Source organism: Protopterus annectens, chromosome 4.part0 (genome assembly GCF_019279795.1).
Source record: "Protopterus annectens isolate FY-2018-M chromosome 4.part0, PAN1.0, whole genome shotgun sequence".
NCBI lineage: Eukaryota > Metazoa > Chordata > Ceratodontiformes > Protopteridae > Protopterus > Protopterus annectens.
Window position 1 is genome coordinate 439,403,206 of NC_056733.1, and position 14,648 is coordinate 439,417,853.

Genomic DNA, 14,648 nt, shown 5'->3' on the forward strand with positions numbered 1-14,648 from the left:
CATTATTGTTGGAACTCTAAGAGCAGAGGCACTCTTAATTAATAGGTTCATAGGTTCACAGGTGTATATTAGGCTAATGACCACTTATAAACCTAGCCATGCAGCACAGATGTGACCCACACATTTGATTTATACTGGGGTTGATTTACTGACTACCTTTATCCATCAGATACATAGGTGCCAGATCAACAAAGACTTTCTGATTAATCATCCCTTGATCCAACCATAGCGGGACTTTGCACATAAATAGGGCTAGGGAGAAACTCTGCTTCACAATAATACAATATGTGTTTCTCCAAAATGTCCTATTTACATCACAAGCAAAATGTAGGTCCTTTGATCTAGTAGGTCTGATGCTGTTTGTTTTGTGGATGTGCAAAAGGTACATCAAAACAGAGTCCAGGAATGCCTTATATGCCAAGCAAAGGTCACATCGCAGAAGTCTGTATGATATCATGTAAAGAGACAATGTTTTCAGGTTTTTCAGGATCCTTTGTGGATGTTCCAGTTGTTGCATGTGCTGGGTCAGGTATATACCAAAGGGGGCATTATACTTATACTCTAAGATAGGTCTGATGAGGGCCGAGCACAGTAGTACAATGACCTCTCTCAGCCCGTATTTATAAGTTGAGCAACATAGAATGATTTTCTTACAACCTTGGATGCATGCTGGTTGAAGGCTAGGTTGCTAACTACAAGAGTTCCCAGAACCCTGACTAGTGATTAAACTTTTAGGTGTGATTTATTGATGATATAGTTACCCTGGGGTGGCCAACTTCCCGAAAGGTACTATAATGTATTTCTTGGTATTGAGTTTTAAGCCATGGCTTTGGCACCAAGCATTTCTCTGTGCCAGACCTTCTTGAAAAATGTTCTCATCTTGGGGTTATTCAATGACTCTTCCCAGTTTGCAATCATCTGTGAACTTGGTCATCCAGAGGCCTTTGATATTGGCTTTGTCTTCTGAGAAGTAGATGCTAAAGAGGACTGGGCCCAGCACAGAGCCCCAAGGGGCTCCCTGGTGATCGTCCTCTTTATGCAGGTGGCCTCACTGATCCTAACCTCTTTGGTCCCACCCTTAAAACAGCTAGCTATCCATGGTGTTATTATGCCTAGTTCCATAAGTTTGTTGACAATGTCTAAGTGAGGTTTTGTATCAAAGGCTTTACCTAGATCTAGGTAGGCAGTATGTACCACATTCCCTTCATCCAGTGCATTAATGAACTTTTCAAGCAAGTCAACAGGGTACAGCAATCATGACCTTCTTTTGACAAAGCCAAAGTGGGATGGATCCAGTATCTGGAGGTCTCTTACATTCTTCATGATAATTATTTCCATAACTTTGCAAAAAAGACTAGTCAGACTAATGAGCCTGTAGTTTCCAGGATCTGTTGAAGGTCCTCCTTTATGAAGGGGAATAACTGTCTCAGTCCTATTTTTGTTGCATAAAGCCAATTTTAAGACTATAGTTAAATAGTGACACCATAGATCCTGATACATCATATTTTTGACTGTTCAGGGAGCACCCCAGAAAGTTACCCAAGCCCATTGTGGCTGTGTTTTTGGATTTTATGAGCACAGCCAATACCTGCTTTCTAGTTAGAGTTGGGTGGGTTATGTTTGAGGATATTTCTTCTGGGATGGTTGAGAGTGAGAGTGGGATAATGTTGGAAATTAATTTGTCAACTAATAGGTCCACTTGCCAGGCTTGGTGAATTGGCACCATTAACCACCAGTTCAGCACATAGCTGTGTGCTGCCCTTGCGGTTTCTGACATAGCTGAAGAAGTCTTATGGTTATCTTTCATCTAGGAGGCTATTAGCCTCAGGCTTGATGTTGTTTGACTTAGTTAGCCGTATTAGGTTCTTATTTAATTTGAGGAGAATTTTTTTTCTGGGGATTCAATAAACCCTTTGTAGGCTTAGCACAAAGTTTACATGGACTGTACTTGTTTGTGTGATGAGCAGCAGTGCTAATTGCATATGCATGCCTCATATCATGCTTACACAGATACAAGAGAGGTGTCATGGCCAGCAACAGTGTTGCCAGCCAGGAAGCCATGTAAAGCAGCATGATCACAAGTAGACATGCAGATAAGTTTACCTACAGGCAAACTTGTTCTGTGAGATTGCATGGAGATCCACAATGACCACCATGGCTAAAATTAAGGCAATGGCTGCAGTGCTAACACATTATAGAAAAGTATACTCATTGCAATGTATGCTAAAATATGTTTTTGGCATACTGAAATAAATGTTTTGTGGTGATAATTAAGAGTACATAGACTGCATTATTAATACCCTAGTCTGGGGAATTATGTTTATTGAAAAGGGCCACAGACACAAATGGAAGAAATGAAGAAAGGGGATGAATAAAAGTGAAACATGGTAATGTACACCAGATAAGGGCATGTCAATGTATGTACACCCCAAAGACAAGCAGTTGTAGCATGAACAGTAATCACATATGTACATAATACAGTGTGTCCTGCTGTTTACAGCTCCTGTGTGGGTATATTCATAACATCAGTTATCAGTCACTTAACAATAGGGATAATTGGTTGTGATATAAGCACTCTGACATGATCACTGGAGAGTACATTAGGAAGGATGGTATATACAACAGAGGTTCTATGCATATTGTGAAAATGTGCAAAATGAGCTGCTTGAATATGAACATAAAAGCAGCACAGGTCTCAACCAATTGGGACATATAGCAACAGGCTCATGGACAACAGTAGACAGAAGTATGCCCAGTCACAGACAATATCAGAATAATACCATTAATCTGTGACATTTATATAAAATATGTGATTGTGAGTTATTACACATGTTCTGCATGTACACACTTGTACAACTGTAATGATTTGTCAGTAATCTATAAGGGGAATCAAGCACACCTTCCTCAAAAATGACCACCTTTGGGAGGTGTTAAGAAGGTCACTGTTACACCTGTAGTGAAATTACGAGTATTCCTGGCTAATTGGGAGGTTTGCATGACACATATATGCCACAATACACGCTTGCAAGAATGCTGCCTATGCCATCAATATTGTCAATGAGCTATGTATTTACTGGGTGCATCACAGGAAGACATATAATAAGTGCATCTTTAAGAACACCTTGAAGGGAAGTCTACACTGTCAACTCCTTATGGTTATGCATCACAAAGAATACTTACTTATATATGACCAAAAAGATATGTGGAAGCTCACTGTGGCAAAAATGATATACTTGAGTAAATCATCCCTGGAAGATGTGTGGTGAGGTACATGCATTGTACTCAATTATTGGTGTGAAGAAGGCTGAGAACAATGAGACTATAATACCCTTTGATATGGATGGCCTGTCCATACTCAGAAGTTGTGCTACATACAAGGGATTTGTCACCACTGTTGTCAAATGTTCATGTAAGTTTTGCTGACTAGCTACCTGAGTACCCAGGTAGCGTAGCACTTAGTCTGCTCATAGGGTTGTTATATCTATATTGTAATTAGCCTGTATGTTTGCTTTTTCAAAGTGACTAATTATGCTTTTATTCATCTAGTGTGTCTCCATGGCTCTAGAAATAATCATTTGTGTGTGTTAATACTTTCTGCAGTATAGTTCGGGGCATCAATAACTGTCCACAATTTGCAGTCATCCACAAAGATGGTTAGACAAAGGATGTCTAAATTTGTTTTGGCTTCTAAGACTAAAATACTGAGCAGGAAAGGCCTATTACAGAACCCTGAGGTACGGACTTGGTCACTGGAATCTTGCTAGAGGTGACTTCACAGACTTTGACATTACTGGGCCTGTATGTAATCCATTTGTCTACACTCTTGGTGACATAGGTGTTTATGCCCACATGAGACAGTTTCCCTGTAATACCCGAGTGTGGATTTGTGTAAAATGCCTTGGATAAGCCAAGTTATGAAAGATGGCAGTCTTTTCCTCATGCATGCCCTTGGCAACCTTTTTGAATATGTCAGCCAGATGTAAGAGGCATGATGTAGCTTTAACGAATAAAAAATGGGTTGGGTACACAGTCAGGAGATTACTTGTATCCTTTTTGATAAGGTTCATGAAAAGTCAGGATTATGGGTCTATAATTCCCTGCATCAGATAATGGTCCCCCTTGATCAGATAGATAATTTTTGCTTTATACCCTTCTGGCAGAACATTGGCTGTCTAGAGGCTGTGTTAAAGTACAGAACCAGCTGTGTTTACTACATCAGATTTTAAGTTATTGTATAGGCAACCTGAGATGTTGCTAGGACTCACTGATTTAGTGTTTTTAGCCTTAGGGAGTGCACAGATAAGCCGCTCTACTGAGAAAATAAACATAATAATATTTCCATTTAGACTGTGGCTGAAGGCTAGGGGGGATGGAGGGGAGGTGCATTTTGAGATAAACTATCAGCTTGCAAATTTACTATTTTCTCCGGTAGAGTATGTGTGGTTGCATTTGCAAACTGCTCTTCTCTTAGTTGTGCATTCCCCTTAAGATTTCACACTTATTTAAAAAAAATGATTTGTGACAACACCTTCAAATACAGCCTTGGTTATGCATCACATGCCCCACAGTACTACTGTTCACATAGTCATACAACTCTACAGTGTTACATAATTACATCAGCTGCACAACATAGCCTATAGTTTTTTTCACTGGAAAGCTGTGTGTGAGCAGTGTGAGGGGGTTGATACCATGCATGGACACATTACAAATGAGTTAGATGTGGCTCATGCAAAACAGTTACTGACACAAATGCTGATAGTCACACAATGCTGCTGAGGACTACCTCAATAATCCTTGGGAATAGCAACACAACTGCACATACAATGGATTCCACAAGGTTGGAACTGAAACAAAATGTGTGATATGTTTGTGTATATCACATCAGTACAACATGTGGATGAAACAAGTCTAATGTGCCCATGTAATCAGTATGAATTTATACTGATATATGTCACAGAGCATTTAATGGTGGTAGGTATACACATGCACACGTGCCATACTGCAATTGTCACAGTAATGGTTAAATGAGAACTGCGTAGAATGCTGATTATGCTCCACTACAAAAACACATGCCTTACTAGGACAACAATATACATAGTATCATCCCATGTCAACAGTTCTCAGGAGGCATATTACTATAGCTGTTATGGAAGGAACATGTAATTAAATGGCAGCAACAACCATCAATACATTACCTCACATCACAGATTGTAATATCTTTTTCAGAGCTACCATACATCCACACCTCAACATGGCACATGTGCATGTCAGCAAAATTGGTATATCTATATGATGGAATATATTACGGCTATCTGCATATGTTTGTATTTGTTTGATTGCATTACATACTGTCTTTACTGATATGTGACATGTGCACCACACCATGACAGAATTATCAATCACACGTCCAATGGTCTAGAAATGGCTTGCAGAGACTCATGAAAGGACACTGCTTCATGATGTGTGTATCCATATCCATCTTTGAAATGAGGACATTCTCCAGTCTTCTGCAGGAAGGATGTGACATGGTCAGAGGGAAAAAGTGATGTTGGATTCATGGAGCTATGTTAATGGTTCTGAAAAGTGGCAGTGAAATTAAAAGAAATTCAAATAATCACACAACAACCATAGTGTAACACCAGCCCCCCCCCCCACACACACACACGCACACACACATGCACACCACTAGACTGGATCTGATTTGAACATTACACCTCTGTAGGTATAGAAGCTAGAGTCCACACAATGTAACCCTAACACCTGAAAGCATGATTATATGCTGAGAAGAAGATGTTGGGAGGAGTGTCTGACATGGATGTGGAGTCATATCTCACTGTATAGTTGTCTCAAAAATATTATTTGAATGAATAGACACTCAAGTTCCCTGCTGTCATATTAGGATCCCTAACTATCTAGTTATAGATGCTGGAGAACACATGGAGAACACAGTATTTAACATTAGTTCCACAGCACAAGCTTGACTTAAATAGTGTCACAGTACACTTTATAGAGGATGACTTCATCAGTGTATGTTAACAAGAAGATGTTTGGAGGAGTATCTGACATAACTGTGGGCTCAAATGCCATTCTTAAATTGTCACCACACTGATTGTTGAAAGAACACATACAAACACCATTTGACTGTAGTGAGATTAAAACTCCTAACTATGTACAGAACACCAGGAGGGCACCACTGCACTAGCTGACAGGATAATGATCTATAATGTTGAGGACCCAGGATGCATAGCAGATGTGCTGAGCATCGATGCAGCAGCCATTGAAGGGGTACCAGGCTGAGCCACAGTGGTTGTCCTATCTGTCTGTGCCAGAAATAATTTTATCAGTTGTCACAAAATTATGACATTAGAACACTGTGATGACTAATATAAAAATAAAAAAGTGATAAGGGGTGTGGTAAGAGACAAAAAATAATTAAAACCATAATATGTCACATACAATAAATTAGTACAATACAAATATATTTTTACTTTTACACTAACTATACTTTTTAAAAATACAAATTAAGACAGAATTGTTCCAAATAATCCTTGCAATATGCATATATTGCACATGTGCTTTTTAAAAAAATACAGATTAAGTTAACAACATGGCAGTTATGCCAATTTTGTTAATATTAATATTTAATGCGTTTTTATTATTTTAATATGTATTTGTTACTTGCAGATTTGAAATCACAACATCCGAATGCACTATTACAACTGAATTCTACAATTACCTAGAGTTACAGAATGAAGCATGCGTACTTGATTTTACAGTTAGGATATGTGTGCTTAATTTGTTACTAATGTATAGAAGAGCAATATTTTTAACAAAATAATTAATTTGTGCTGCATACATGCCATTTGCTTCTTTCAATCTTTCTAAGCATTCAGCATGGACTTCCCTGTTTGCTGAAATCTCCTGGGCAGCTGTAACGTCAAGAGGAGAGAAAAAGAGGATCATTATGCATTCTAGTCTTGACGATCTCCAGCTCTGTATACAATTTAAAACATTTTTATCTATATACTCTCACAACTGCGGGATGTCATCAGTCCTAAACTCATCCAGCCACTGGTAGAGTTGTTCCTGATTGCACTTTTACAGGTCATTATAATTGTGCCTGCTTTGCTCTCCAGTGCATGGACTGCCAGTCACACTGCCAAGGCTATTCCAAACCTCTAATTTATATTGAGACCTGGTATAGAGCCCCCTGCAAAAGCCTACAGCTATGATCCTTTACAAGGAATCTAATGAATATTCTGTACTCCTTTACACCCCATCTTTGAGCCCTAAATTGAGCACCTTCCTTCCTAGTTTCTGCCATGTCTTCATACGTCATAGAGCAACAGTTAAAATGTTTTCCTGCCAATTTGTGATATCTCATTTTATGGCTAGTGCACAAATAAACACAATCATGTCAACCACCTTTGTATGATGTTGAGTGGAGAGCAATCATGCCAAACAGAGTGGAAGGCAGTTTACGAAATATGAAGGATAATGCAATAGCTGGCATTATGGGTTGCATGCTGTTGTACCTGTTAAATGACATAACTTTTCAGAAATGTATTGGGGGTATACATTTTATGACTTGACACATTTTTTGTGTGGCTTTACACACTGATAAAAATAATTTCTACAATGTAGGATTGAAGCTTATATAAAATAGAGAATACATATTCTTCCACATAGGTATTTTCCTCCTTGTCAGAGAAAAAGTGTTTGTCAAACGTGCTCATTAATTACATAGACACATTAAAGAGTGAATGATTAGCCATGTGTATGACCTGACAAGGTCCTGGTTTATACATTGCTGTGTGTATGACTATTGTTGAAATATGAAGTCCATCCCAGAGCAAAAAAGACACTTTTAATTACAGAAACATAATTCTCAGTATACCCTCAGTCACAGATGTAATTCATATTATATCCACTGCTATACATAGTTATTGTTATGTATAATTATCTTTATATTGTTCTTTGTTTTTACAAACTGAGTGTAACAGCATTAATAACATTTGCGGTGTGCTAGATTGGAATCCTGGCTCTACTGTATTGTGACCATGAACTTAAACCGGTTGCTACAGTGAAGGCTGGGCAACAGGTGTATTTTTTCCAGTCATTACTGTCCAGAGTGTGTATGCTCTAAACACCTGCTATACATAGTTATTTTTATGTATAATTATTTTTATATTGTTAATTTTTATCTAAATTACAATGGGCCACCATTAATAAAAGTTAGAGCTTTCAGGATTTGAACCTTAGTTCACCTGCATCATGGACATTAACTTACATCTGCTGCCACAGGTAGAGCTAGGCAGTAGGTGAAATATTTGCACTTATTACTGTGCATGAATGCTGACTGCCATGCAATGCTGCTTAGCATATTTGCGAGATGGAAGGCAAAAGATGTAACAATGTATCAGTTTTGAAACTGACAATGTTTCTGTATTGTCTGCAGCATTATGATGTGTTTGCACAAAGGTCAGCAATGTGCAAATAAGACAAGAAAAAGCTCAATATGCATTATTATTGGAAAAAGTGTTTATTCATTGTTATCATTGAAAAAGAAAAATGTGGGAGCTTAACCATGATCTACACATCCTATAAGCTGTATGCTTCTTCGGGTTTACCAAGTGTGTTACACACTCAGTAGGTTCACACCTCTAATTTATGCTCTCCTTATCATGGAAGCAACTTACATTAATTTTAAAATATTTATCAATTTCACCGCATTTGCACTTAGCCAAGCACCACACAAATATCTTAAAAAAATAAAACGGTAGAAAACACATTTTAACATGTTACAGATTTTTACACACTAGATTTGAACTATCATACTAATCAACCTACAAAATACGCTACAACTGTTTTATCTCTCTTTGTCACTGAAACATCTTTGCAACAGGAAAGCAAATCATGTGCATACAAGCAATTTCCATTTCTTCCACAGTATTAACAAGACATATACACTTGTATACTCTCATGTGTCTGTACATGTTTGGCTTACATATTTAGTGCAAGTGATTTCACAACCATTTGTGACTATGTTTGCACCTATGCAGCTCTGTCTTCTCTTAGTGCTGCATTCGTTCTTCTCTTGTCTGTACTGTACTTTCAGACATGCAGTCTATAGTGCATTTTATATCATTGTCCTTTAAAATGTATGATAACAATACATGACATTGAAAAACATTTTTCTGCAAATGCAGATTTGGCTATTAGTGAATAAATGAGAAATGTGTGCTGTTTACTTCCATTTAAAAGCTTGCTAAAGTTACATAAACACTTGCATTCATGCTTTTTAAAAATATATATGAGTGTGTCTGTGTGACTGAGTGTGTTATCTGCACAACATATTGAGAAACAGGTACATGTATTCATAACAGCTTATTGGGGCGGCACAGTGGTGCAGCGGTTAACGTTGTCACCTCACAGCAAGAGGTTCTCCGGTTCGATTCTCGGCTGGGGTGCCTTCTGTGTGGAGTTTGCATGTTCTCCCTGTGTTCGCGTGGGTTTCCTCCCACATTCCAAAGACATGCATCTGGAGCATTTCTCCCTGGGCCTCCACTGAAAACAGGCTCTGTGAAACCTAGTCAGACTTTCCCGGTCAACAAATGATAAATAAAAAATAAATATACTGTAGGTTAAGAAGTTATCTTTTAAAGTATTTTTGCACATTGCAAGCACAAAAGAAAACCCAGTGTTTGCATTTTGCACACAAGTCACATAACAATATATGTTATTTGCAACATAATGATGATGTCGTCCTCTGTAAAGATCACTATGACAATAGAAATATAAGACTTTTGTGATGGCACAAATGTTAATACTGTGCTCTGTTGGTGGAATAAATAGGTGGGGTTCACATTGCAGAACAGGCAACTTTGTGTGTGTGTGTGTGTGTGTGTGTGTGTGTGTGTGTGTGTGTGTGTGTGTGTGTGTGTGTGTGTGTGTGTGTATACTCAGAAAAGTATGAGTCTGTGTCCTAATGTCATTGCTCAAGTCTCATTGAGAGTTGTGTTTAACAGTTATACTTGACATCACATCAGTTTCATACAGCCCTCCCCAAATAATTTTTCAAACATACACTGATGATGTTATCTGCTATAGAGTGTTCTGTGATACTATAACAGTAATGGTTATGCTATGACACTTGCATTAAGTGCAGTGTTCTCTAGCCTAAAAAAATAGGAAGGTAAGGGTTCTAATCTCACTGCAGTCAACTCCTGTGTTTATGTGCATAGTTAAAAGAGCATGAATCTGTGTCCTAATGTCATCACTCAAGTCTCACTAAGAACAAAGTATTACAGTCACACAAGATTATACAGCAATTTCATACAACCATCCCAACATACACTGATAATGTCATTTGCTATAAAGTGTTCTCTGACAGTAAAAATACCTGACTTATGCAATGGAACTAGTATTAAGTACTATGCTCTGTAGTTTGAGTAACTAGATAGGTAGGGTTCTTATCTGATTAGAGTCAACTTGCAAGTTTGTTTGTGTACAGTTAGCAGTCATTCTGTATACCACTTTAGAGTAGCATGTGAGACACTACTACTAACATCTTCTTCTCATCAGACACTGATGATGTAATCTACTATAAAGTGCTGTTTGACACTACAAAGCTCAGAGTTGTGCATTGAGGCTTGCATTAAGTACTGTGTTTTCTAGCTACTGTAGATAGGTAGAAAGGAGTTCTAATCTCACTGCAGTCAACTTGTGTGTGTGTGTATGGTCATTCTAGTGTCAGGCTGGAGACAATAACTGCATGTAAGGCTACAGCTATGTCATGTACTCCTGGTCACTTCTTATCATCAACATGCACTTATGATATGATCATCTCTAATGTTCACTCTGACAGTATTATATGCAGATATCTGTTTTGGCACAAGCATGACCTACTGTGTTCTCTAGATTGTGTAGAGATAGTTTGTGGCTCTAATCTCACAGCAGACAATGTGTGTGTTCATTCACATATGGGTTGGTAGACAATTTTACCCCAAAATGTGAATATACATCTACATTATGTAACACACTCCTACCAACATCTTCTTCTCATTTTACAATGATGCTGTAATCCTCTATAAAGTGCACTATGACAATGTAAAGCCAGACAATTGCAGTGGTGCTACTGTTGTACTGAATGGAACCCCATTTGTACACAGGCCTAATGTTCAAATCTGCCTTCATTCAACTGCTGTGTGTGTGGTTGGTGGTATATTACTGCCAGTATATGATCTTTAGAATCTGTTTTCATTTGTATGTCACTCAGGAGAATCTTTAACATGGCTCCATGAATCCAAGATCCCTAATTCCCTTTCTCAACATAAAATGCTTTCTGCTGAACACTGGATGATGTATTCATCTCAAAGATGTATCCATACATCATGAAGCACGGTCATTCTATGACCCTGTTTAGGCCATCTACATACCACTGGATGTGTGATTGCTAATTCTGTCATGGGGCAGTGCACACATCACATATGGACAGAGGCAATAAGTAATACAATCAAACACATAGACACATATGCACTTACCCCTACTGTTTTACATCATATAAATATATTGATTTTGGTTAACAGCCTAGAATAATGGCTAGGATTTTATGTGATGCTGGCCATTATCTTACTAAGGTCCTATGACCCTGTGAAGATTGCGCATGCCAATGTTGCTGTCATCCACATGTGCTGTGTTGAGATGCTGATGTACTTTAGCTCTACAACAGTGTACTCCAATCTGAGATTTGATGAAATGTATTGATAGCCACTGCTGCCATTTGGTTACATGTTCCTTCCATAACAGCTATAGTAATATGCCTCCCGAGGTCTGTTGCTATGGGATCATGCTATGTTTATTTTTGCCTTAATAAGGCATGTGTTCTTGTACTGGAGTATATTAGCATTCTACACATTTATCATTTAACCGTCACAGTGACACTTGAAGTATGGCATATGTGTGCATGTGTATATCTAACATCATGAAATGCTACGTGACATAAAATATTACATTATATTAATTACATGGGCACATATGCCTTGTTTCAACCACATATCGTCTTGCTGGTATCTACACAAACATATAACCAGTTTCAGATTCAATTGCAAATGCAGTGAATTCATTGTATGGGCAATTGTGTTGCTATTCACTAGATTATCCAGGTGCAGGCCAGCAGCATTGTGTGACTGTCAACAGTTGAGTCATTATCTGTTCTGCATGAAACACATCCATATCATATGTACTGTGTCCATATATAGTATCAGAGCCCTCAAACATACTCTTCCGGTGAAAAACATGCAGCCAAATGATATGCAAGTACTTTCAAAATCTTATGGGGAGTGCACAGCTCTGCTCAGAGATGGTTGTGGATGGTACCACCAGTACGCAATGAAGACAATAGACAGCCTGCTAGCTGACAGACTCGGGCCAAATTTCAACCCCATGTCCCCACTGCTTATCACCCAATGTAATATACAAACATTACTGTCCATATTATCTCAAGAGAGCAGCTCATCTGTGCTCTCTCTAAGGCTAAAAAACATTACATCAATGAGCCCTGATAGCATCCCCCATTGCATTATCAATAAATTAAAACATGAGCTAGCAGAAACAGTTGGATCTCTACTTAACCACAGCCTCCAGGCAGGCTATTTTGTTGCAAAATACTGAACAGCAACAGTCACTTGTCTGAACATGGTGGGACCATCACTGAACACAGGTAATTATAGACCCATAAAACTGACCAGCCTCATCTGTAAGCCAATGGAAAGAATCATCATGGACCTTATCAACAGGAACATCAGTAATGTCCTGACTGTGTAACAAAACTATTTTTTATTTTTGTGCATCCCACATAATTTGACCTGGCCAAGACATTGGACAGAATTCCATACTCAGACATTATAGAGAAACTGTCTCAACTTGCCATAAATCTCTATGTCACCAAGTGATAGCCCAGTGGCTCACCACCAGGACACATACTGTCAAACTGTTTAAATTCACCTCCAGAAAGAGGCCAGTGGCCAGTGCATTAATACAAAGTTCTATACTATGCCCTTTCCTGTTTGGTATGTAATTCACAGAAGTCAAGACAAACTTAGACGCGTTTGTGCAACCATCTTTATGGATGATTGCAAATTGAGGACAATCTGTAAATCCAGTAGCACTATTGATATACTGCAGAAAGTATTACCACACATAAATGATGTACTAGGAGATGTCAACATTGACTGGACCCAATGTTCCTCACAGACAAATCCTATGCCCATAAACCTACATGGTTTCTCCCAAAGTATAGCCTCTACCACAAGAATAGGAAATCCACACCTAAAAGAGAGTATACTTGACTGGATACTTACTAATAACCTCATCCATAATTATACCACTGGGACCCTCTCTAATGATCTCAGTGACCACCTAGTCACATTCATATTAAAACACAAAATTACTAGCACAAACCTCCCCATACACAGACCTGTTAGAAATAAAAAGAAATTTGCTCCAACACAATTTTTAACAGAACTCAAATCCTGTAACTGGTCTAAGCTAAAAACTCTTCTGCTCGAAGAGAGCGTGACACTCTTTACTGACACATTCCTTAATATTCTGGACTTTCATGCACCTAACAGAGTAGTCAGAACTAAAGTCCGGATAGCACCCTGGTTAACCAGAGAAACCAAATCCAAAATTAAACTTAGAGACAAGGCCTGGGATATATGGCGCGCTACTAAGGTACCTCTAGATCGCATTAAATTCCAGCAGCTTAGAAATGATACGAAAAAAGCCATTACCCTGGACAAAAAGAACTACTTCTGTCACCTCCAAGATAAACACCAGAATAACCCTAAGAAGTTCTGGGCAGGTTTAAATAATCTTCTCCATACAGGGAAATCGTCAACCCCTACCCCTGAGACACTTATTGGTAAAAACCCAGAAGATGTAGCCAATACTTTTAACTCCTTCTTTACTGAGACTATACAGTCACTAGCCAATCAACTACCTCCCCCTTCCTCTCCCCTTATAAATGTTTTAGAAGAATCATTCCCCTTCTTTAATTTTCAACCCATATCCACATCCTACATTAGAACCTTACTGAAAAAACTTAAACCAACTATCCTCTCTGCAGATCGACTCCCATCAGAATACCTGCAAATAGCAGCAGATGTAATAGCCTATCCCATCTCTATTCTGATTAATCGAACCATCACTGAGGCCACAATCCCCTCTATCTGGAAAATATCCTATGTCATACCACTCCACAAGGGTGGCTCTTCTACTGAACCATCGAACTACAGACCAATAGCAATATTGTCTCCAATAGCCAAAATCATGGAAAGATGTGTTCATAAACAACTTCTTCACTATCTTACCCTAAACAACCTATTGACCAAGTCTCAACATGGTTTCAGACCCCACCATAGTACGACCACCGCCCTCCTTTCCTTTACTGACACAGTTAATCAAAACCGTAACAACAAAAAAGTATCTTCTGCTCTCTTCCTGGACTTGTCAAAAGCCTTTGATATGGTCAATCACCAGTTACTTCTCCACACTCTGAAAACCTTACACCTCAATAATCCAGCCCTTAGCTGGTTCCACGCTTATCTCTCTGGAAGGCAACAAGCAGTCCAATGGCAAAATAAGCT